The sequence below is a fragment of the Microcaecilia unicolor genome, chromosome 7 (genome assembly GCF_901765095.1).
Source record: "Microcaecilia unicolor chromosome 7, aMicUni1.1, whole genome shotgun sequence".
In the NCBI taxonomy this organism is placed as follows: domain Eukaryota; kingdom Metazoa; phylum Chordata; class Amphibia; order Gymnophiona; family Siphonopidae; genus Microcaecilia; species Microcaecilia unicolor.
The window spans coordinates 76203762-76230987 of NC_044037.1; positions in this window are offsets into that span (position 1 = coordinate 76203762).

A 27226-nucleotide genomic window follows, 5' to 3' on the forward strand; every position below is an offset into this window, starting at 1 on the left:
ACAAACAAACGAAGTATATTAAGGTGAATAGGAAGGATAGTGATTACAAGGGGGAGGAAAAGAGGGGGGGGGGGGAATAGAGTACCTTTTTACCCTCCGCGTTCTGGGGTTTGGAATTCCACAAGGTCCTTTGCAATCCACCGGGCCACAGGGAGAGCTATATTGTAATCCACAGTCAGGGCTATCTCGCTCAACCTCTTCGCTTTTACAGTCTGGAGGTTTTCCCTCTTAGCTGTCCCCTGCTTGGGACTAAGACTCCTAGGTGGGTGTGGCCCCTCAGTGCATCCCGGATTCCACCATCACTTCCCCCACTCAGTTCCAAACTCCCTCTGAAACAATCCCACTCTCTCTCTCTCCCTTCCCCTTTCTTACGGAAGGCAAGGAAGAGTCTCTGTGCGCTCCCTTCTCCCCCCCCCCCCCTTTTCTCTCAGGTTCCTTCAACTTTCCTGATTAGGAGAGAGGTCAGGGTTGCAGCACAACCCCAATTTAAACAGTTCACTTTTATCACAGCACAAACCCCAAGTTAAACAGTTCACTTTTCCGCTTCAACCTTTTTTCCCCCTGTCCACCTATTACCGGTCCAGGGGAATGTAAGGGTCCCACCCTTTCACTGTCATCATCAACTCCTGACAACCTCCACTTGACCCAGGTTGAAACAATCGTTCCTTAATCCCACCTCTGATGCAGCCACCTTTTGCCTCCCTGCATCAAGCCAGAGAACCAGGCTGCCATCTGCCCTCTTAACTCTCTACCTTTTGCTTTTGGCAAGAGCTGAGATATCCATGGGTTCCTCTTCCAGGTTCTCCTCTCTTCTTTCTCCCCCACCGTCCCCTGATTGCCAATCCATGGGTTCTTATACCCTGCCCCCTCCAGCTGCTCTTATTCCCCTGATTGAACTTACTCAGAGTTCCTCCTTCCCCTTAGCCCTCTGGGACTGGTAGTGTGAATATTCTTACTTGCTCTACTCTGTCTCCCTCAGGGGCTGCTGAGAATTGTAGTCTTTGGCTCTCACTATTTTCTCTGAGGAAGGTGACCAACTGCTTTCCATAACCTGCTGGATCCTTGGGGACCGGATCTATGGCGACTATCCCTACGGGCAGACTCAGGCCACCCCGAAGGAGCCCTTCTCTCCCCTTCCCTGGCCATTTCCCACTCCGTGTCCTTGTACTCTTCCCAATACTGTACCACTTCACAGAATATACCTAGCAAGTGTGTGCGTAAATTCTAATTACTGACAATTAGTATCAATAATTGATTGTTAAGTGGCAATTATTGGCACGAATTGGCTTGTTAAGTAATTAATTGTGTGCTCAAATCCAGAATAAGACTGATTTACACATGCAATTTGGTCATGCTATATAGAATCCAGAGAATATTGTGCACATAAATGTTTAGAATATTAGCATAAGATGTGTGTAAGGGCTATTCTGTAAATATGCTACTATCTCACACAACTGCCCATTAGGTGTCCACCCTTATGACAAGTACAGGCGCCTAAATGTTAGACACGTTGTCACAGGGTTACACTCGTAGTCACCTAGGTTCTGTTACTACTTGGGCGGTAGTTCCAAATTTGCTCTGTTCGGTACAGGTAGGCACCTTCACGGCTTAGTAAAAGGGCCCCTAAGTGAAACCACACAAAGATAGGACTGTGTTTTTATGTGGTCCACTTTGTCTTGTTAACTTAGGCAGTTAAGTGCTGAGTATCGACTGGTGCTTATGGCGTCGAATCATAGACCTCTTCATATGAATTAAAGAAAATGAAGGAAGACAAAAACCATACAGCTCATAATCGAAAGTGATCGCCGGCCATTTCCCGACACAAATCGGGAGATGGCCGGCAATCTCGGAAAAGTGGCGAAATCGGTATAATCGAAAGCTGCTTTTTTTGACAGCACTCGCTGCTTTCCGTTGCCTCGCCGGCGAAAGTTCAAAGGGGCGTGTCGGCGGTGAGCAAAGGCAGGACCTGGCCGGGTTGGGGTGGCCTTACCAGATAGCTGGCTTTCGCCGTAATGGAAAAAAACGACTAAGCAGTATTTCGCCGGGTTTACTTGGTCCTTTTATTTCACGACCAAGCCTCAAAAAAGGTGCCCCAACTCACCAGATGACCAACTGGAGGGAATGGGGATGACATCCCCATACTCCCCCCATTGGTCACAACCCCTCCCATACTAAAAAAATAAAAATAAAAACCTTTTCTGCCAGCCTGTATGCCAGCCTCAAATGCGTACCCACCTCCATGACAGCAAATGTGTTCTTTCCTCTGACAGCCTTTCCTGGTTGTGATTTGGCTCTCGGTGAGTGTGAACCTTTCTGTTAGGTGCACTGCAGAGTCACATCAGCAATGCATTGTGGTGGGTGTAGGGTACTGGGCTCTACTCCCATGGTGTTTTTCCCCCTGCTTACTGGGTCAGAGTGTGCCCTGTTTGTTTCCTGTTGTAGTCCATGCGGTAGTGGTCATTTTGTAAGACAGTTTTAGATCCCTTTCCTGTGTTTACCCACGTCAGAGAACGTAGTTCTTACCTTGAATGGTGCTGAAAGAGGGCATTGTACACCATTGTGCCAGCTCTAACCTATTGCTAATCTTAGTACTAGGGGACTCTTTGCCAGGGGGCACAACCTCTGATCTGCAGTTAACTGTAAGTAAATGTGGTTATTTCAAGAAAGGACTTTTTCAGAGAGATTAGTCTTCAGGTGTGAACTGGGTTGTGCCAAAGTTATACAGCAGCAATAGTCCTAGAGGCTGTATGCAGGTTCCCCTGGAGCAGTTTTAGTGGGTGCAGTACATTTGTGGGTAGGGGGTTGGGGGGGTGTTGGGGGCTCAGCTCCCAAGGGAGCTATGCATGTGGGAGCTTTTCTGAAGTCCAATCGCAGTGACCCCTAGGGAGCCCGGTTGGTGTCCCTGGCATGTCAGGGGGGCCAGTGCACTAAAAATGCTGGCTCCTCCCACTGCCAAATGCCTTGAATTTGGCCAGGGTTTGAGATGGCCGACATAACTTTCCATTATCGCTAAACAACGAAACTGGCCATCTCAAACCCCGGCCAATCCAATGCATTTGGCTGGCCGGAACCGTATTATCGAAACCAAAAGATGGCCGGCCATTCTTTTTTGAAAATACGGGTCTGGCCAGTTGTTTGCGGGCACCACAAAAATACATCGCCAGCCATGTATTTCGCCGGCGCCGTTCATTATTCCCCTCCATATGGCCTATCCAGTCTACCTATCCATGTTATCTACTATCACTTCTTCTCCCTTAGAGATCCTATATACGTTGTCCAAAACTTGCTTGAATTAGATACAGTTTTTATCTTCACCATCTTCCTCTGGGAGGCCATTCCATGAATTCACCAGCCCTTCCGTGAAGAATTATTTCCACAGAATACTTATGTCCCCCTTTCACCTTCATCCCTATGCCCCCTTGTTCCAGAGCTTTCTTTCAATTAAAAAACACTCACCTCTGTGCATTTATGCCATGTAGGCATTAAAACGTCTCTATCATATCTCCCTGTCTTCCATCTTTCTCCCATAGTATACATATTGAGATCTTTAAGTCTGTCTCCATAAGGCCACATTGAGTCTGCAAGAGGTGGAAAATGTGGGATACAAAGCAATAAATAATAATATGTTTTATGACAAAGACCCATGACCATTTCAGTGGCAGCCCCTCTGAACTGACTCAATCTGTTTATACTCTTTTTGAAAGGTGTGGTTTCCAGAATTGTACACAATATTCTAAATGAGGTGTCACCAGGGGCATTCATCACCTCCTTTTTCTACTGGCCATTCCTCTCCCTATACACCCAAGCATTCACCTTTCTACTTGTTTCTACTTGTTTGGCCCCTATCTGAACATGTGTAATTTTGTTCTTAATAATAACTTCCACCTTTTACCCTATATCAACATCAGACTCACTGGTCTGTAGTTGAATGGGTTGGCCCTGGAGACCATTTTGAAAACTGCTATTACTTTAATTACCCTCAATTCTTCAGGCACAGAGACAAATCCGATTGAGAGGGAGGCACTTTCTAAACTATTTTCTGCAAGGTGAGGACCAGGCTGATGCATCTTCTCTTTCTTTCTCCACATCCATATGGCAACAAATAGGTTTTCACTTCTACTCATTGTGTTTTCCTGGTTGGGAACTGACTTCCTCTAGCAGAAGAGTGAAGCTACTCACCTGTTGCATATGTTCTCTGAGGACAGCAGGCCAGGTATTCTCACATGTGGGTGACATCATCCAACGGAACCCGGTGCGGATGCTGACTAGTGTATGGATGTTTTAAGAAAATTCTAGCAGCATGCACAAGTGCCTTCCCACCTGATGTGCAAGTACAGGTCATTCAGTCAGTTAACATAAACATAACAAAGGAATACAACTCCTAGAAGAGGTGGGAGGGTATGTGAGAATATCTAGCCTGCTGTCCTCAGAGGACACTTGCTACAGGTGAGTAACTTTGCTTTGTCTGAGGACAAGCAGGTCCAGTTGTATTTGCACATGTAGGAATCCCTTGCTATCAGGCTCACCTAAAACAACAATGCTAGGTCAAAAGGGACTCGAAACGTTGAGGCCTCAAAGTCAATTAACTTGAAATTATATACATACTAGTTGTGAACATGCAGCCTGGAACATAACAAAACTGGATTCTACATACCACACAGATTTTACAGGACTGTCTGATCTGCAGGGATGTGATTTAAAGTGCATTATAGAGATGATGCAAAAGGCCTGGAATTAATTGTGAAAATGCAATCAGCAAAAATCACAGTGATCTCATGTGATTTTTCTCCCCAAATAAAGATAACATGGATGTTTCCCCATTGAATGTGCCTGTAAATTACTTCCAGATGTGATGAGCAGAGAAATATTTTGTTGACCATGTAGCATTATACAGCATGAGTGAATAATGCAAGAGGGGTGCTCATAAGCCCTGCATGAATTGAGTCAGGCTGACTCTGTACTGTAAAAAGTAGTCACCTGAGGCTATTACATAGGCACCAACATTTCAAAATGATTGGGGTTGCCAAACACAATACAAATGACCCCCTCCTCAGACACAAATTAAGGAGTTTTCTTATATTGGGGGTGATCAGCATTCACAGAGCCAGCTGTTATGAGAAAGCCCCTCGGAAAAATGTTCTAAAAAACCAAAGATGATTTGTGCTACTTATTTTCTCTCTCTTTTATGCTAGACCTTGAATCACTCTGCTTAGCTGAGCTTGAAATAGAACGGGAAGAATTTGGAGGGCAAAATCTCTGCATGGTGGTTTTGATGATGGATTCCTCTCCCCGGCTTTCGATTCTGCTCAGGCTGGATGATCCCAGCGTGCTATTATAGTGAGAAATGCATAGGAGCTTCACAGAACTTACGTGGTCTCTGTACAATTGTATAAAATGAATCACAGCCAGTTCCACTTTGCTGCCTCACGGTTCTTCCTACTTCTCCCAGTGAGGTTCCAAGCTAAGCTGAATACATGAATAATAAGCAGCTAAAGTTATAGGGAGGATGAAAGCACTATTAAAATGAGAGACTAACCAAACATTTTCAAACAAGTAATTTCCACTGCTAGGAGGATTTTTTTTTTTTTATAAGAGCAAGACTAGATTCGAAGAACATTCCATTACACATGAGCACCCTCGTGGGAGAACAATCACTGTGCTCCCAGTGCATTAGGGAATTTGGGGTACTCTAGCAATATAGAAAGACGAAGACATGGAAAACCACCATTTGGGCCTGGATTTCCACTGAGGTCTAGTGGCATTGCAATCACAAGAAACAATCAATCTCTGATCTCTTTAGAGCTGTGAATCAGAATATACAGATAATTCACTTAGAACTCTGCAACCATTGTGGGATCAGAGAGAATATTAACTTAGGATATGACAATTAAAACTGTCATATTACAGTAATTCATATGTTTGTCTGTTACTATGAGAAATAAAATATTTTATGTTAATTAACCCATTTGAGAAATGTATTCTCTGTATATTTTTGACCACTGGATGAAGCTTTTAAGTTGCTGATGCTGGGTAATTAATTCAGTGGATATGAACATGTGTAGTGAGCATACGACCCTCATGTTTGTAGTCATAAGTACCAAGCTTAATCCCCTATTATATGTGGATACTAAGAGTTACAGTTAGAATTTCAGAGTCTCTGGAAGAGAAGGTTTGAAGTGTATGAGGAGTGGGGATCCAATCTAAGGGGGTGGGTTTTGGAAATAACTTGCAGAGGAATAATGCTGTGTGTAATGGTTGACAGTTGAGAAGTAGTTAGAGCTGATAAAAAAGGATTGCAGAGGAGAACACAGGGTTTTAGATTGCCTAAACCCCACCAGGACCCTTGGAGGAAGGGGGGGGTCCAGGAAAGGCAGAATAAATTCAGGCTCGGTAAAGGAATAGTTGCTACCCCTAAAAGTGGAGTTCTGGGTGGGTTAGGGGAAACCAGCTCAAGAGCAGGAACCAGAGAAGGGGAAGCCTGTTCAAGGCCAGGGTGCAGCTCTGAAAGGTGCTTCACTGGAAGGAAAACAGCTACGAGGGTCCGTGCCTGAAGGAGGTGAATTGTAATCAGGAATAGCAGGAACAGCCTTGGATTATTTTACTAGCCCAAAGGGATAGGTAAAGGACAGAAGGTAGTGTAAAAGTGTTGTGGTTTGCTCCCTGTCAACCAGGAAAAGTACTACTAGACTCCCTGGGAGTGCTGTCTCCTATCCACAGAGAAGGCAGAAAGACTCTGCCCTGAAACTCCTCCTCCTTCAACAGAGGTAGAACATAAGAGTAGCCACACTAGGTCAGACCAATGGTCCATCTAGCCCAGTACCCTGTTTTCCAAACAGTGGCCAAGCTAGGTCACAAGTACCTGGCAGAAACACAAATTGTGGCAACACTTCATACTACAAATCCCGGGCAAGCAGTTGCTTACCATGGTCTGTCTCAATAGCAGACTATGGACTCTTCCTCCAGGAATTTGTCCAAAACTTTAACTATTACCACATCCTCAGACAAAGAGTTCCAGAGCTTAACTATTGTTGGGTAAAAAAAAATATTTCCTATTTGTTTTAAAAGTATTTCCATGTAACTTCCTCGAGTGTCCCCTAGTCTTTGTACTTTTGGAATGAGTAAAAAATCGATTTACTTCTACTTGTTCTACACTACTCAGGATTTTGTAGACTTCAATCACATCTCCCCTCATCCTTCTCTTTGCCAAGCTAAAGAGCACTAACCTCTTTAGCTTTTCCCCATACGAGAGGAGTTCCATCAACTTTATCATTTTGGTCGCTCTTCTTTGAACTTTTTCTAATTCTACTATATCTTTTTTGAGATACGGAGTCCAGAACTGAATGCAATACTCAAGGTGTGGATGCACCATAGAGTGGTACAAAGGCATTATAGTATTTTCAGTCTTATTCACCGTCCCTTTTCTTAATAATTCCTAGCATCCCTGTTTGCTTTTTTTTGGTCGCTGCCACATAGGAGATACTAGGGAGTTATAACTTCCTTCCACAAAAGGAGTCTATACAGAACTTTCCACCACTCGAAAACCCTTCTCTTTGTTCACATAGTCTAGCTTGGCAGTCCCCTTTTACTTTAGGATGAGTGGATCTCAGTCAATCCTTTGAACTCCTTTTTTCAACAGGGATAAAAGGACAGTTATCTTGTTAATTGTTTCTTTCCTTTTTATTCTTGGAGAAGGAAGAACAACCATCTCAATGTTCATGAAAAAGGAAAGTAAAACTGTATGAAAATTAGTCCAAATAAATTAATGACTTCTAATCCTTCCTCGTTCCTCCCCACCAAGCTCAGTCCCAATTTATGACAGCTAGTTCCAAGCAGTATTAGCAAAGTCTTTCAGCAGTTCATCAAAGAAAACTCTTCTTATGGTTTATCATTCTCTTCAGCACAGTCATGCATTTCAGGGAACCAAAACAAAACACTTTAACAAAATGCCTTCCCTCCCCATTTTAGAGCTGAGCCCTCTTTCTCAGTAAGCCTAGGGCTCAATGGCTGGCAGTCCCAACCCTTTCCCACACTATAGAAGGCTTAGATTGGAATATGACCCATCCCACTTCTGCTAATAACAGGGACTTCACATAAGAAAGAAAAAAGAAAGGTATCCTATTTCTTCACAGGTTAATCATTTGTTTTTTGTTTAGAGACACTACTGACTGCTATCATTCACCAGATGTTAAAGGTACTGAACCTCCATCTCTTCCCCAGGATCTCTAGGATGGATACCTCTTCATCATAAGTTCTAGTTTCCTTGGTTCGGGGATACTCATCCACCTCCATAGAATCCCCTAAGTCTAACTCACTGGGAGATTTTATACCATCTAGCTCCTTACTTGAGAACCTCTCCCCTTTGAACCTGCCCCAGCCTGTCCTCCTCCAGTAATCTACATTCTCCCTCAGCTTACATGCATCCCAGTGCCCTCTACTGAGAAAGACCTTCATTACACTGAATTTCTCCATTTCGTTTTTCTGCCTTGAAATAAGATGGAAAACTGGTGGAGCTATGGGGACTTACTTCTTCCTTAGTTCCAGGTTCTCTCTACCAGTATAAATACTGAAAATTGCGAAGACAATCAAGTTGGAAAGAGGTTGAGGTTGTATCACACAATCTTGAATGGACAGGAGGATTTCTACTGTACAGATGGGGTTATAATAGTTGTACTGCCTGTTGCAGAACTGTTCAGTAAAGTTGAATTTGCATTAAATAACATCCCTGGAATACAGTGTGGTTCTTTGAAGCGAGAGTGAGGACGCTTGTTCCCTGGACTGGTAAGGCCTCACTGAGAAGCCCTACTTAATTTCCCAAAGCCCTGGACCTCTATTCCAGACCATAGGCCTGCTCCCAAGCTCGACTGGTGATAGCATTGACTGTGTATGTTGGAGAGCTAAGTGGAGTAAGAAGGACTGTGAGTTTTGATAATTTGCCCCCGGGTCATGAGAGCAAGGGGTTGGAGAAGTTGTCATGATCCCATGGAACTGAGCTAGTGTGGGTTGGATCCTGGGGTTACACAATGTTTCAAAATGATTGTGGGTGCCAAATATAACATAAATTATCCCTCCCTAGACTCAGTGAAGGAGGCTGTTCATATTGGGGATGTTCAGCACCTACTACACCTACTGAGCATGAGGATATCTATGTTAGTTGAATGTTCTAATGCATGCTTATTAGATGTATCATTAGTATTATGCTAACATTGCATTATATCTCTGGTATTTGAATTCCAATACTGTTAAATGTATACATTTTTATACTGTTTCACGGTAGTTCTATTATTAGGTTTCAATTTACTGTTTTATTGTATTTATGTTCATTCTTGGTTATTTTACTATTGTTATGCTGTTAACAAAATTATAATCTTTATGTTAAACTGTACCCACTGTACAACGCCTTGTGTGAATCTCTTCATAAAGGCGGTTAACAAATCTCAATAAATAAATAAATAAATCTAGAAGCCCATTCAAGGTTAGTCATTTTACTTTTGTGTCTTCAGGTGCAGAGATACCAAGTTACCCAATCTCAGGCTGGATATTTTGGGATGGTTCTGGATTTCTAACTACCCCATCCTGGTGCACTATGGGACTTGTAGCACTGACTCTGCAACATCATTTCAAACCAGGTAAGAACATTCTGTCTTTCAGGTAGGAATTTAATCAATGGAAGAAGGTCAGCAGGAAGAAGATAGCTGATATCACTGCAGTTCTGAAGCACTTGGCACAGCCTTGCACAAATTAGTGCCACCCTTAAGAACATAAGGATAGCCATACTGAGTCAGACCAATAGTCCATCTAGCCCAGTATCCTGCTTCAGCAGAGGCCAATCCATGTCACAAGTGCCTGGCAAAAACCGAATTACTTGCAACATTCCGTGCTACCAGTCCCGGGGCAAACAGTGGCTTCCCCATGCCTATCTCAATAATAGGCTATGGACTTTTCCTCCAGGAACTGTCCAAACCTTTTTTAAACCTAGATATGCTAACTTCTGTTACCACGTCCTCCAGAAGCAACTTCCAGAGCTCAACTATTCTTTGAGCAAAAAAATATTTCCTCCTATTTGTTTTAAAATATTTCCATATAATTTCATTGAGTGTACCCCAGTCTTTGTACTTTTTGAAAGAGTGAAAAATTGATTCACTTCTACCTGATCTATACCACTCAGGATTTCATAGACCTCACCTCTTTAGCCTTTCCTCATATGGGAGGAGTTCAATCCCCTTTACCATTTTGGTCACTCTTCTTTGAAACTTTCTAATTTTGCTATATCTTTTTTGAGATAGGGTGACCAGAACTGAACACAATACTCAAGGTGAGGTCGTACCATGGAACGATACAGAGGCATTATAATATTTTTGGTCTTATTTTGCATCCCTCTCCTAATAATTCCTAGCATCCTGTTTGCTTTTTTAACTACCACCGCACACTGGGCAGAAGAATTCAGCATATTGTCTACAATGACACCTAGATCCTTTTATTGAGTGCTGACTCGTAAGGTGGACCCTAACATCAGGTAACTATGATTCAGATTATTCTTCTCAATGTGCATCACATTTGCATTTGTCCATATTAAATTTCATCTGCCATTTGGATGTCCAGTCTTCCAGTTTCCTAAGGTCTTCTTGCAATTTTTCACAATCCACATGTGTTTTGACAACTTTGAATAGTTTTGTGTCATCTGCAAATTTAATCACCTCACTCGTTGTTCTGATTTCCATCTACAGAAGCCAGCAATATAATTTCAGTACTATATGTGGGCCTGAAACTCAATCAAAAAGAGTTCAAATAACACATGGAGTTTGTAGAAACTAGTAGCTCTATATAAAGCACTGGTAAGGGGAACACTGGAACTGCAGTTGGGAAATGATCTAAACCAGTCTGATTTTCAAGTTATCCACAATGAATATGCATGAGATGTTTTTGCATTTAAAGGAGGCAATGCGTGCAAATAGATCTCATGCAGTGTGGATATCTTGGAAACCAAACTAACTTGGGGTTCTCCAAGGAATGGGTTGAGGAACCCTGATCTAAGGATAGCATTGGAACAGAACATAAAAATTTAACCCCCTCCGCTACTGTGTGCTCAGTCCCCATACCCAGTGGTCCACATTCTGCTTTCATAGGCAGAGTGAGAACAGGAAGGAATATTGAATTCAGGAGCTTCTGTAAACTACATGGATGCTTTATACACCCATCAGCATGGAATCCCAGTAAGAAACAAGAAATTCCCAGTTCCAGTGGAAACAGTTGATGACTCCCTGATATTCCCATGATCAGTGGTGCTAGAAACAGACTCTATCTTAATGAATACTGCACATGGAAGGACACCAAAAGATAATTCAGTTTCATCTTATCTATGCCCCATACTTTCTAGTCATACCAGAGCTGACAGGGCTGGAGAATCATGAAACTGCAATTGATTATTACAGAGACAGGTCCCCTTTTCATCCAGTGTGTGCAACCAGAATTGTTTTCTTAATCAAGAACAAAGGAAGTGCTTCTCCTTCTTTGACTCTACCCAATCAGGGGAGCGCTCTGGACCAGTGGTCAGACCCAGTGTGGTAGTCGTCAGTGAATATGCCAAATGTGTATGTGTTATATTTTTATTTGTTCTGCTTTATCTATTTTGTGAGTTATCCTATGCATCAGTTAGACAGGCAGGCATAAATGTAACGTATCAATGAAAAAATACTAAATTCTGAGATCCTAATATTCATAAGAACATAAGGATTGCCATATTGGGACAGATTGAAGATCCATCAAGCCAGTATCCTGTTTCCAACAGTGACCAATAAAGATCATAAGCACCTGGCAAGATCCCCAAGAATAAAACAGATTTTATGCTGCTTATCCTAGAAATACTTGTCAAAAATAATCTTGGCTAATATAACCTCCTTCAAATAACTAAATCAGATAGGCACACCTGTGAAATCATGCACCAGTTTGTTAAGTGTCTTACACGTTGATATAGTATAAAAGAAAATACTAAGTTGTAGATTTGGGTAGGTGGAGGACAGAGTCAATGATTATATCTTGACACACACAAACAGATTCACCACGGGAGTGATGTGAATAGCAGTAGTGTCTAATGATATGAGACTCCACCTCCTTTAAGCTATTACAGTATTGTGAGATACCTTCCTTTTCATTTTTTGATATCCTAGAAATAAGCAGTGAACTTTCCCAACTCTATCTTAATAACGGCTTATGGACTTTTCTTTTTTAAACCCTGCTAAGCTAACTGCTTTTACCAGTGAAGAAATATTTTCTCTGATTTGTTTTAAATTTGCTACTTAGTAGCTTCATTGTGTGCCCCCTAGACCTTTTCCTTTTGAAAAAAGTAAACAACCAATTCATGTCTACCTGTTCCACTCCACTCAATATTCTGTAGACCTCTATCATATCTCAAAGCTGAACAGCCCTAGCCTCTTTAGCCTTTCCTCATAAAGAAGTCATTTCATGTCCTTTATCATTTTTGTCGCCCTTCTTTGTATCTTTTCTAATTACGCTATATCTTTTTTGAAGTGTGGTGACCAGAATTGCACACTGTATTCGAGGTGTGGTCACACCATAGAGCAGTACAAAGGTATTATAATATTCTCAGTTTTGATCTCCATTCCTTTCTTAATAATTCCTAACATTTTATTTGCTTTCTTATCTGCCACTGCACACTGAGCGGGAATGTATCCGGGTAGGAGTGGCCCTTATCTGGATAAGAACCATTGACTGGGTCATACTCAGATTTTCAGCCACACTTCCACAGATAATGCTGTTAAAAATACAGGTCAGAACACCTTAGAATATCCAGACAGTGCCAGGCTAGAGTAGGATGGAGCCAGAGTTACCCAGTTAGCTGCAATATTCATTCCATAATTGTATAACTATCTGGCTAAAGATAGGACAGTAAAATATTCCCTGTAGAGAGTAGAGAAACACATTTGCTTATTTCCGATCTGAGGAAGAAGGCAACCTTCGAAAGCTAATCAAGAAATGTATTAAGTTATGTCCAATAAAAAAGGATCATCTTATTTTCTTTTCCATGTTTTATTTTGTTTGATTTCTATTGATAACCTTAAGAGTGGACTAACACAGGTACCACACTCTTCTCTTGAACAAGAAAGCCCAACCCCCCAACATCCCAACACCTTTACTGTGAGAGCAGTTCTGCACTGTCCAGGTCTTTCTCTTGCTTTTTTTATACATTTTAGCTGCAAACAAATGCAAAAACAAACCAAAAACAAACTTTGACTAAATAAGAATTCTTTGAAATAACGAGTGATATTTTTTCTCAGAGAATGAGAGAGAGAGAGAGAGAGAGAGAGTTGGAAGCAGTGAAAGGCTCCCTTAGGAAATATGTAGGATCAATCCTGGCAGAGTGACACTTTGTCACATATTATTAAAAGTGACTGCTACATCTGCTAGCGAGGTCCATTACCTGTTCCCTTCGTTCCCAGAAGAAATTGTGAAACAAAGGGGTCACAAGTCGTCCTCAATAAAAGACATCTCTGTTTGTTGGAGGTTGTCATTTGTGATATCTGTTAAAATAATTATGTACTGAGACTCATGCAAGTTACGATAGTGTGTTAGGTTACATTTACATAATTATATTAATGCATAACAAGCAGCAAGCTCAGACAGACCTGTATTTTATCTGTCTATCTATGAGAGAAGACATTTTTTCTTCACCTAGTAAGGTTATGAATGTACTAATATAACAAGTCGCTATTCTGGCACCCTACGTAAGAAATGTCACAAAAGTCATTGTTGAAGTACTGAGGTTATACAATTGCCAAACTGTAATATTGTGGAGAGGACAGAAACACTTGCAATATATTCTCATAAGCATTAGGCTTCACATATGTAATAGTAAAATAGTCTGGAGGATTGGAGTTTGGGTGATCTACTTTTTTTATGAATATAGTGTTTGCGAATGGTGCCAGACTGATACCAATGGAAAGCAAAGTACTTCAGGTGTTTTACACAACAGGTTTAACATGGGGCAGCCCCAGCCCAGTTTTCTGAATGGAGTCAACAGAGTGAGAAGCTAATGCAGGACTCCACGCTTGTGCAATTTCAGTCCCTTGCTGGGAGAGCCTCAGCCACAATGATGTGACTAGTGCTAGAAACGAGATGATTTAAGTCTGGGACACCAATTCATCTCACATAGGCCACAAATAAGCAGCTTTCAGTCAGTAATGATTTTGTGGTCATTTCCAACCTCATCAGGATTTGAAGCAGTGATCTGGAGCTGAAAGACTGTAAACCTGAACAGATTTTTTTAGAACTTCATAGCCCATGAGAACACAACAGTCTGATCCTGGCTATGATGTGCTTTTTTACAGATGAATATTTGAACACAGGAAAAGGAGGGAGTAGCAATCCAATTGCTTTTGTGTGATTAAAACCTTGCACATTGTCCTCTGACTACTGCATACAATGTGCTTTATAAAAAATAAATTTCATGATTATTGCTTTATCAATAATTAATCATGTTCATCATATCCTCATAAAAAGTGCAGCACTTACATTTTTATTTCTCTGAAAACACATTATTTAAGCAGTTCAACACAAACTTCTCTATCCAAAGTGTCTGTCATCATTAGGATGTCATTGTCCTTTGCCTATCTTGTTTTCTAACCAAGGCTGATGTACTAAACATTTTTCCCAAAGACACCTCCAGGCCAGTGTTTTTAAACTGGAATTCTTTTCCCAGTGGGGTCTTGCTTCCAACAGCTGGCCAATCCGGGTCACAAGTTACATGTCAGAAAACCAGTCAGCCGCAATATCAATGCTGTCAATCTCGGGAAAAGCATTTGCTTCCCCCATGTCCATCTCAATAACAGACTATGGACTTTTCCTCCAGAAACGTTTCCAGACCTTTTTTAAACCAAGATATGCTAACCGCTATTACTACATCCTACGGCAGTGAGTTACAGAGCTTAACTATTCTTTGAGTGAAAAAAATATTTCCTTCTATTTGTTGCAAAAGTATTTCCATGTAATTTCATTGAGTGTCCCCTTGTCTGTGTACTTTTTGAAAGAGTGAAAAATCAATTCACTTTTACTTGTTCTACACCACTCAGAATTTTATAGACCCTAAATCATATCTCCCCCCCCCCCCCCCCCCTCAGCCACATCTTTTCCAAGCTGAAGAGACCTAACATCTTTAGCCTTTCCTCATATGGGAAGAGTTCCATCCCCTTTATCATTTTGGTCACTCTTTAAACCTTTTCTAATTCCGCTATATGTTTTTTGAGATATGTCAACCAGAATTGAACATAATACTCAAGGTGAGGTTACCTGCTGCTTTTTTGTTTTTGAAGTTTTTAACTTTATGTGGTTTTGATGTTTAGATGTGGATGAATTGGAACATCTACATATAAAACACAAAGGGGCCCTTTTAGAAAGGTGCATAAGGGCCTACGTGCATCCAGCGCATGCCAAATCAGCATTACTGCCTGGCTATGCATGCCCCGGGTGGTAATTCTGAATTTGGCACAAGCCAAAAACACACAGTAGAAAATATTTAAGTCTGGGGACCACCAATTCATCTCACATAGGCCACCAAACAAGCAGCTTTCAGTCGCCTGAGACCTTACGCTAGGTCAATAGGTGGTAGTAAGGTCTCAGGCTGAAAATGGACATATGCTGATTTTTATTTTGACTCAGGTCCATTTTCCGGCCCCTTAAAAGAGGCTTTTTTTTCCAGGACGCGGTAAAAACTGGCCCAGCATGCACCCAAAAGACACACTCACACTGCTGCCAGCCACTTTGTGCCACAGCTTAATAGAAGGGCCCCAAACAGCGCTTCTAAAATGACCACCACTGTGTATTTGGATTTTCAGAAGAAGTTTGACAAGGTCCTTCATGAGAGGTTCCTAAGGAAATGAATGAGTCATCAAATTGGAGGCTGTGCCATTTTGTGAATTCCAAACTGGCTAAAAGAAAGAGTTAAGTGACTGGTAAATTATCCACAAGGACTGGCCACTGTCATAGACACGATATCGGGCATGATGGACCTTAGTCTGATTCAGCATGGCTTTTCTTATTTTTTCATATTCTTAAATCTACCCCGAACATACCTAACCCAAAGTGCTTAAAAGTGCACATGTTCTTGTCATCATAAACTTTTACTCAAGCAGTAATTTTATGGGTGGCATTTGAGTAGAGGAGACATCTAATGATTCAAGCAGTGGACTAAGAACTGAGGGGAACCCGGTTCAATTCCCACTGCAGCGCTTGTGATCCTGGGCAAATCCATTGCCCCAGGTACAAAAACTTACAGGGCTTTTACTAAAGCTTAGTGCACATTTACCCACGGATTAGCGTGACCTACGTTGTGTGAGCAAGTACAGTTGTATTCTGATTTTATGTGCGCAACTTAATTAGTTAACAAGTCAATCAGTACTGATAATTGCCAATAGCATGCAATTATTGGCACTAATTGGCATTAATGGCATGTACATGCAGAACTTGATCGTCCAGCTGGTCCAGCACGTTGGGGTGGGTCGTTTGGCCTACTGCTGACTGTGGGCATCTGTCTGTTCCTACGGGCCGCTGGCTCTCAGCACTGTGGGTCTCCCCCGGCGTTGGCCCTGCCGCTCGGTCGGTTGCTGGCCATTGGACGTTGTGGCGGCACGTTGGGTCTCTTGGAAAGTGCTATCCTGCCGATTCCAACTGTGAAAACAGCCTGATTTGACCGTTTGTTGGCTTCCACTTTTCATTCAGTGTTTTATCGTGGAAGATGTCAGGGAATGTGAGCGGGTCGTTGTGCCAGATGCCATAGGAGCAGGAGTGGACGGATTATAAAGGAGCGGATTTCAACTCCATTTCCATCATGCAAGGTCATCTTGGTGTGTCTGGTCCATTTACATCTCTTCCAACCTAAAGAGGTTCAGCCTACTCCAAGGATTCAATATATAACCTGAAGTCCTTCCTAACAACATATCTATGGACCATTTTAGACTCTCTTATCCTTTCCCTATTTTTTTTTTACTTCTTTCCATTTTCTTCTATTCTATCTAATTAATTGTAACCGTCACTACTGATCTGGCGATAGCCTATCAGTACGTTGTAAGCAACTTTGAGCGTGCAAAACTGTGGGAAAAACGTGGGGTATAAATGTGCAAAATAAATAAATAAAAACTGTCTAAGCATATTCTATAATGTGCTGTGCGTAAATTGTAAGTCGCATAGTTGAAAAGGAGGCATAGACATGGGCATGGAATGGGCAGGCTATGGGTGTTTCTAAAATCTATGCGTGTTGTTATAGAATACACCTGCTCCGTGCCTAATTTAGGCATTGGGCTTTACACCAAGTTTTACTTGGCATAACTGCCCACGACTAAATTTAGTCACATGGACTGGCACTCGGCATAGTCTATTTACCGCATGGAAATTTAGGCTTATTATATAAAGTATGCCTAAATTAACGTATACTTTATAGAATACACTTAGGCAAATTTTATTTTGGCGCTAATTTTTTAAGCGTGATATATAGAATCTAGTCAGTGCATGTTAGATACTAAGAAACCCACTTTATACCAAAGGGCTTCTTACCATTTAGTGTGTGCTAATTCCGTTAATGCGCGCTAAGATGTACCCTGCAACAAAACCAAAGCTCGTAATGGACATATAATAACTCTTCCTCTTTACGATTCTCTTCCTCTCTACTATTCCCTAATGTGTCTGTACACACGAACCTTATTCTACCACAACATTACTGTAGTTGTTCATACTGAAATTGGAGAACGCCTTTACGGTACTATCCAGCTTATTTTCGAAAGAGAAAAACGCCTATAGTGCGACCTAAATCGGGAGATAGATGTTTGTCTCGCAAAGGCACCCAAATCAGTATAATCGAAAGCTGATTTTGGGCGTTTCCAACTGCACTCCGTCGCGGAAACGAATAAAGTTGATAGGGGCATGTCAGAGGCGTGGTGGAGGCGGAACTGGGGCGTGGTTATCAGCCGAGGAGAGATGGGCTTCTGTAGCTGATAATAAAAAAAAAAGGCATTTTTACCGCGATTTTGGGTCACTTTTTTTGGACCCTTTTTTTTCACGAACAAGTCCCAAAAAAGTGCTCCAACTGTCCAGATGACCACTGGAGGGAATCGGGGATGACCTCCCCGGACTCCCCCAGTGGTCACTAACCCCCTCCCACCAAAAAAACCCCACTTTAAAAACTTTTTTTCCAGCCTGTATGCCAGCCTCAAATGCCGTACCCACCTCCATGACAGCAGAATGTGTTCGATCCTCTCACAACCTTTCCCTGGTCAGATGTGGCTCTCGGGTGCAGTACAGGGTCACATCAGCATTACATTGTGGTGGGTGTAGGGTATTGGGCTCCGTGATTTCATTAGCTTGTGTTACAGTCTCACGATGTTGGTAGTTGGTAGGCTCTTCTCCCATGGTGCTTTTCCCCCTGCCTACTGGGTCAGAGTGTGCCCTGTTGTGTTTCCTGTTGTAGTCCATGCGATAGTGGCCATTTTTGTAAGCCAGTTTTAGTTCCCTTTCCTGTGTTAGCCACGTTTGACAACTTAGTTCTTCCCTTGAATGTGGCTGAAAGAGGGCATTGTACAGCATTCTGCCAGCTCTGACCTACTGCTCATCTCAGTACCAGGGAGACTCGTTGCCAGTGGGGCACAACCTCTGATCTGCAGTTAACTGTGAGTAAAGGCGGTTATTCCAATAAAGGACGTTTCGGAGAGATTAGTCTTCAGGTGTCAACTGGTGTGCCAATGTTATATAGCAGCAACCAGTCCTAGAGGCCTGCGTGTATGCAGGTCCTGGAGCACTTTTAGTGGGTACCGCAGTGCACTTCAGCCAGGTGGCCCCAGGCCCATCCCCCCCACCTGTAACACTTGTGCTGGTAAATGGGAGGCCTCCAAAACCCACTGTACCCACATGTAGGTGCCCCCTTCACCCCTAAGAGCTATGGTAGTGTTGTACATTTGTGGGTAGTGGGTTTTGGGGGAGGGGGGTTGGGAGCTCAGCATCCGTGGTAAGGGAGCTATGCATGTGGGAGCTGTTTCTGAAGTCCACCGCACTGACCTCTAGGGTGCCCAGTTGGTGTCCTGGCATGTCAGTTGGGCCAGTGTACTACGAATCCTGGCCCCTCCCACGACCAAATGGCTCGGATTAGGACGTTTTTGAGCTGGGCGTTTTTAGTTTCCATTATCGCTAAAAAAAACAAACGCCCAGCTCAAAAATGTCCATTTTTTCGAAAATACGGTTCGGCCTGCCCCTTCACGGACCCGTTCTCGGAGATAAACGCCCATGGAGATAGGCGTTTCCGTTCGATTATGCCCCTCCACGTAAGCCACATTGAGCCTGCAAATAGGTGGGAAAATCTGGGATACAAATGTAACAAATAAAAATAAATAAAAGGGCCCCTTAGATTGCGAGCCCCACTAGGGACAGAGAAAAGTACCTGTATATAATAAATATAAACTGCTTTGGTTGTACCACAGGTGGTATTTCAAGAACCTAATAAACAAACATTGAGCAGATGATTTATGTGCTTATCCTGGCATATAAGTGTGGTAAAGCCTTCATAAAAATATCCCCTCTGTCTCAAAGATTACAACTAAACATATTCATTTCTGAGCTCTTAATACAGAGTTACATGACAAGATAAAAGAAACTTGATATCACATCCCTGACCTGGTGCTCTGTATGTAGCAGAAGGAAAGATGGAAATTATATTTCTGTATATATAGCTGTACAATTGAAGTAATGACCATGTACTCATGCTGGCTGTTGCTAGAGGTAGTGAATATGAATGAGATCTACTTGAAAATGTAGCACACGATATGAATTTAATGTGTTTATGGTCCTGCAGATCCATAATCTCATGGGGATGTGCTCAGTATTTCAGTAGATGAGAGGTGTTTCTGTATAAAAGAAGTTGCATGATGATGTAAAGTATATAGAGGGAAGTATGAGTATGAGACAAAAACTGATGCTTACCACCCCGTTAGCGCGTGAGACCTTACCGCTAAGTCAATGGGTGGAGGTAAGGTCTCAGGCTGAAAATGGATGTGCGCTGGTTTTAATTTTGCTGCATGTCCATTTTCGGCCAAAAAAAAAAAGGGCCTTTTTTTCCAGGCTTGCTGAAAAATGGACCCCGCACGTGTCCAAAAATATTCGCCTACACCAGTGCAGGGACTTTTCGGCATGCCTTAGTAAAAGTGCCCCCAAGTGTGTTGACATTACTGGTGTGCTAACTGGTTAGTGTGTCCATAACGTGGGAGCTCTTAATGCCTCCTAAACGAGAGGCGGTAAGTGTTCGCTCATTTTTTTTTAATGACTGCGCAGCCAGAGATTCAACAAATAGAAAATGCCTGTTTACGGCCTTGCTAGAAATGAGTTTGGCACACTGAAAGTCCCATATTAGGGCACACTTTGCCAATTTACTATGCAGCTTAATAAAAGGGCCTCTTTTACAAAGCCACACTACCGATTCTCGGTGCGGCAAATGAGAGGAAGCCCATTCAATTCCTATTGGCTTCCTCTCATGTGCCGTGTGGGAATCACTAGCACGGCTTTGCTAAAAGAAGCCCTTAGGGGCCTTTTACCAGGGGCGTAGCACGGGGGGGCCTGGACGGGCCCAGGCCCAGCCACTTTTGCTCCTAGGCCGCCAGCCTCTTCTGCCCGCTCTCCCCGTCTGCGTGGTCTGCTCAATTTTACTGCCCTGAAGCGCCGTTCTCCCTCCAGCACAGGCGATTCCCATAGCCAGCCTTCTGCCAGCACATGTCGTCGGGGCCCTCTTCTCAGGCACATCCTGCCTTATTCTGCAACTTCCTGCATCCCACCTTTGCGGAAAACAGGAAGTTGCAGAGTAGGCGGGATGCGCCTGAGAAGAGGCTCCGACAATATGCGCTGGCAGAAGGCTGGCTATGGGAATCGCCGGTGCTGAAGGGAGAACGGCGCTTCAGGTCAATAAAAATGACCAGAACTGACCATGTGCAGGGGGCTGTCGTGGGGGGGAGGGAGGGGGCGGTAGCGGGTGGAGAAGAAATATGGTGGCGGCGGGTGGGGGGGGGGGGGTAGCTTGTGGAGAGGAAATGCGAGGCCTGTGCCCACCCAGTCCACCTCCAGGTCCATCTAAAAATTAAACTCTGGCTAGGCTACTGCCTTTTACTAAACTTGCCCAAGGTGATAAGGTATATCAGTGGGATCTGAATCTTGGTTTTCCTGGTTTTAACCATTAGGCTAAAGCCTGCTGTAACCATTAGGCTACTCCTCAAATAAAAGCAGGTTCCGAATAGGACAGAAATGTTTGCATTAAGGGAAGTCACAGCACTTTTTATTTTCATTTTTTAAACTATTTGTATATAGAATTCAATGATTTATAACAATTCAAAATAGATTTCATTCATTCGTTGTCAGCACTTATATACTGCTTAGACCTAAGTGGTTTACAGTTTCATTTTACAGGTACTGCGTCTGTCCATAGTAGGCTCACAGTATAAGAAGTACATTGTACTACTGTTGTACCTGGGGCAATGTAGGGTTAAGTGATTTGCCCAGGGTCGCACGGAGCTACAGAGGGAACTGAACCTTGTTCTCAAGGATCTCAACCCACTGCTGACCATCAGACAGCAGCAGCAGAAATCAACCCTAGTTCCCCAGGTCCACAACCTGAGGCACTGACCATTAGGCAACTCCTCCAACAGTCATGGTGACACAATATTATAAAAGAGAGTCATTGATACCTAATCCCTAGGCAAAAACATAATAACATACTTCACCACAATCATACATGACTTGGACTATGGAGATCCAAGAGCAGCATAGAAGAGTTAAACTAATTGAAAATATACAAAGAAAAGGGAAAAAAAAGACAATCAAAATAACAAAGGGTATACATAATAATTTGCAGCTCAAAACAATAAACAACCAAAACAGGGTGATCTAAATGACTACCGGAGCCTACATCGATTATCAAATTTCCTGGATTTAACCTAGCCTCAAGAAAAACTGTTAGCTGCTCTGGCCTTTAAATATGTAGTATTCCTTTCAATATTTATCACACATTTACGTGGAAATCTGAGCAGAAAATGAGCCCAAAAGAGACAGCTGTCTGCATCATAGACAGAAATGCCTTATGTCTTTGCTGTGTAGACCTATATAAATCAGAAAAAAAAACACACATTTTATTAGAAAGAAAGAAACACGCTGAAACCTAATATAAAATCTCAACCCACTGTTCCCTCTAAGCTGAATGGGAGTCCTCCAACTGCATCGCTACCAATGGGAGGTGATGCTTCAATACTGTGCTTCCACTGGCTTCCTGGAGTCCTGCAGAGCTTGCTTGTCCCTGACTATTGATAATGTGGTAGTGAAACAGCGCCCCCCCCCACTGGCAGGACAATAGGTGGAGGACTCTCGCTCAGCTTAGAGGGAACTGTGATCTCAACATCCATTTCCAATCATTCTCTAATGCAAAGGAGGCTATTAAAGTTGTATAAACTTCTTCAACTTCAGAGTTGAAGGAGCTTGGTCGGGTTCAGACCATACACAAACTGGCCAATATTTAAAAGCATTGATGCAATTGGTTGTGGCATACTTTCTCTTTAAAAATGACCCCTTCAGAATCCCATCATATACACAATAACATCTACTATACAGTATGCACAAAATTATCAAGAAAATTTAAGGGAAACTTTCAAAAATCCTAAAGTAAGTGTGTAAGCCCAAACCATACCCCAGCTCTGCCCCTGAGAATTCCCATGCACTTTGCAAAAAATGGCGTTACGCGGATACATTCCAGGCAATTTTACAAGCAGCCATTTCCCTGTATAAAACTCAGCTTTACGCATGTAGAAGTTTTTTTAAATTACCCCACAAAAGCACAGTTTCTTCTGTCAACAATCAGAGTCTATCAGAAGTTATTGTAAGGTTGGTGAGTTCTCACTGAAAGACATAAAAATCAAAAAGCTACTGATAACATGCTCTTTGGAGAATGAGATGAACATTCTGGGGTAAATTCCATAAATGGCGCCTAAAAAATAGGTACCAAAAAACACCACTTAAGCAGTTTTCTATAAGCCATTCCTAAAGTTTGACGCGGTTTATAGAATACATGCTTAAGCAGAAAGTTGCATGTAAATTTAGGCACAACCATTTGCACCAACAAAAACATGGTACAAATGCCTGTACCTAAATTTACACGCAGAGCATCATTATTCTGTAATTACGCATGTAACTCTAAGCCATGCCCCCATTCCGCCCCAAACAGCCCATGACCATTCCGTATCTGTGCCCCCTTTTTTGGAGCACACATAAATTTTAGGCACAGATCCTACACCTAAATTGAAGTATGCTGGTCCCAATTAAATTTAATTAGTGCCAATAATTTCTTGTTAAAAAGCCAATTTATTGGCACTAATTGGCTTTTTATTCAATTAAATTGCACACGCAAATCAGGAACACATCTTAATTTGTGCACAATTTTGGGTGACCTTTACAGAATCAGGGAATTTATGTGTAAAAAATTGAACTTTTAAAAAATAATTTTCAAGAAAAAAAAATTACATTTTCTGCACTCTTTATAATATATGGATATGTTGAGGCCATTTCAACGGCCATCAGGGGTGGCTCAACCATTAGGCAAGACTAGGTAGGCACCTAGGGCAGCAGCTTCAGGGGACAGCAAGCAGCAGCTGAAGTCTACGCACAAAAGATCTTGGCAGCCAGACAACTCAGAAACCCATCACTTTTACCTGCATGAATAAATGGCTATCAGAAACTGCCTTCAGTATATGTATGTGTGATATACACACATACACACCAAAAACATGGGGGTCCTTTTACAAAGGCGTGCTGAAAAATGGCTTGCGGTAGTGTAAGTGCGAGTTTTGGGTGCATGCCGATCCATTTTTTAGCGCACCTGTAAAAAAGGCCTTTTTTTATTGACAAAAATGGACATGCGGCAAAATGAAAATTGTCGCACATCCATTTTGGGCCTGAGAGCTTATTGCCAGCCATTGACCTGACAGTAAAGACTCACACAGTAACCAGGCAGTAATGACCTACGTGCGCCCAAAAATGAAATTACTGCAAGAGTCTGATGGTAACTCCATTTTGGCGCACGATGGGTGTGCATAGACGCTACACGGCTTAGTAAAAGGGACCCATGTTGTTTTGAGGAGGGGGAGGGAATTAGGAGCCTGAAATTTAATTGAATGAGGGAGGAGGCATAAAACTGAAACTTCACATATGGTGGCCAACACTCTTGCACCAACCCTGACTGCCATATCCTCCAGGACCAGTAATTTGAATATTACACAGAGCCCTAATCCAAGATCCTTCTAGAACAGCCTCAGTGATGGTGCTAAGACCTTCATTTCCCTTGCTAGTCATTTGCTCAAGGTGAGTCGAAGCATAAAATGGCCTGACAGGTACAGAATGGATGGTAAATTCATTAAGCAGAGCTTTCAAAGAGATGTTATATTTAACAACAAGTGAGCCCGCAGAGGAATCTGAGCTAAAAGGAGCTGTCATTAGTCTATACAAAAAGCCCCAGTTTTACCAAATGGGAGGCACAAAGACACAAGAATAACAGATGATTGAAGAGACCATAATCAAAAGTATTCAAATAAATGAATCTTAAAAGAGACATTAGAAATGAGCCTGGCCAGCATGGATTATCCTGCAAAAAACATTTCTTTTAAAAACATAGGTGCTCTCAGCCATGAAGTTACCATTAGAAAACCATTTCTTTATTCTATATTGTGTTAAAGAGCAACAGGCACATGCCATGCCATGCCAAAGAAGACCAAGATGGACTATTTGGTTTCAACAGTTTTTCTCGTCTGTTGCTGTTCTGGGAGTCCTTCTCGCTTCCTTTTCTCTTTTCTCTTAGCTTAATTCTTCTGAGAGAGCCCCTTATTCTGATATGTATAGTTTTGTATACACTGCCTGTGGAAAACTGTTAGGGTTCCTCATTTGTTCCAGCACTTCAGGTGCTAGGGCTCATGTGATGTCCTTTACAAATCAGAGAGGTCAAAATAGCAAATCCTGCCCTATTATTTAGGGATAAACGCTTTGACTCAATTACTCCTCTGTTAGCAAAGTACACTGGCTCCCACTCTTACCCTATGCGATCTAAGATTCTTATCCTTACACATACAGTAAGACCCTTCAGCTCAACAACCCTTCTTACTTAGCCACTTTAATTGTCCCGTACACTCCTTCCCACGATCTTAGATCCTTGGATGCGAATTGTCTAGTGCTGCCCTCTCCTAAGCATGTACGCTATGAATCTACTCGCCACTCTGCATTTCTCTTCTAGGCTCCTTCCTGTGGAACAGTTTACCAGCAGATATTAGATGTGAACTTTCCCTACCCAGACTTGAATATTACAAAACTTCAGACCCATGTTTTTCAGAAGGCCTTCGGCTTTGTTCCTAGTAAATACTAATCCTTTGGGGTTAAAACAGAGACACAGTACTTCTCTCTTCCTTTTCCTCCCATCCCCCTCTTCCCTATTACTCTCCCTACCTATGTGTGAATGCTACTTTACTATTTTTTATTGGTTTTGTGTTTTTAATTGTACACTGCTTCGATCTCTTCATGAGCATAGGTGCTATATCAAGTCCATAATAAATATAACATCAATATATTATTTCTACATTTTTCAATATCCACCATCCTGATACAGTTTACAGTTATTAAAACTTCATATACCAGCTTATCTGAATAAGATGGGTCGAAACAGTTTACAGACTAAAATCTTAATAACTGTGAAAAAGATCCAGAATATTAGATAGGAAAGAAAATAATCCAATCATATTAGTCCAGTCATACAAAACAGAGTATTTAGTTTCTTGTTTTACAGAAATAAGTAGGTCTCTAATACAAATAATGGATGTCACTGACATCCTTAACATATTCGATCATTTTCTGTCATCTGTGTCATAAAAATACATATAGAGATATTTTGAAATCAATCCTGATTATGGGAACAGCGCTAAAGCCATCATTTTGCTTCATATGAACAGGTCTCTCCTCTTCCTTTTCCTCCTCCTTCTAGGAAGATGGTATTAGTGTAGTTATAATTACTTCTTTGAATTAATTCTGAACTAGTCTATGTCGATCGGCAGTAAAGGAATGTCCCTCTTCACTTAAGACATTCAGTTGCCTATTTTTTTTTAATCCCCATAGGTATAGATCAGTTGTTCTGAGCCATCAGGCATGAACAAATTTTGAATTATGCACAATGAATATGCATGAGATATAGTTGCATACAATGCCTCCTTTGCATGCAGAAGTGTCCTTTAGCATATCCTTTGTAGATATCATGAAAAATAAACTGACCTGGTCCTTTAGAACCAAGCTGAAAAATCACTAGCATAAAGTAGATGGATTAAATTTCTCAGAATCTTGGATTCTGAACAGCGAATATTAGGGGAAAAAAACCTGAATAGAAGATATTCAGAAAAAAAAAATACTTGGCACTTGGAGCAAACTATATGTTAAAATTTCCTTGTATATGCAGAGTATTATATCAAGCCAAATCATTTCAGTTTTTTGATGCTAAACAGTTAGAGGAGTTTTTAGTTTCAAAAGAAGATGTGAATGTAGTAGTAGGATTACCAGACCATACTGTATGATATGCTTAGGGAAGGTTTACTTGGTAACAACAACCCCACTGTAAAAACTTTGTCCTTTTTTTTTTTCCTGTTCTCTTCTGGATCCTATTACTTATATTTCTGTTCGAACGTAGAGTGTAAACATTTCAATTGTAATAGATATTAGAGATATTGTAAATTTTCTCATATTGTAATCTTCTCTTGTGAGTTATTAAATTTGGATGAAAATGATAAATAAAATATTTAAAAAAAAGAAAAAAAAATACAAAAACAGTTGTCGTTGTCTGCTAAAAGATCCAGATTAAGTAAGAGAAAGAGCCGTTATAGATGTTCCATAAATATCATTACTAAATCCATAGAGCATCATGTTTCTTTAACTACTACTACTACTTAGCATTTCTATAGCGCTGCCAGGGTTACGCAGCGCTGTACAAGTTTAACATGGGGAAGGACAGTCCCTGCTCAAGAGAGCTTACAATCTAAAGGTTACAAACTATGTAGTCAGTGTAGGTAACATGAATAGGGAGGGTGATTAGGCGCCAAAAGCAAGGGAGAAGAGATGGGTTTTGAGTAAGGACTTGAAAATGGGGAGGGAGGGCGCATGGCGTATGGGCTCTGGAAGTCTG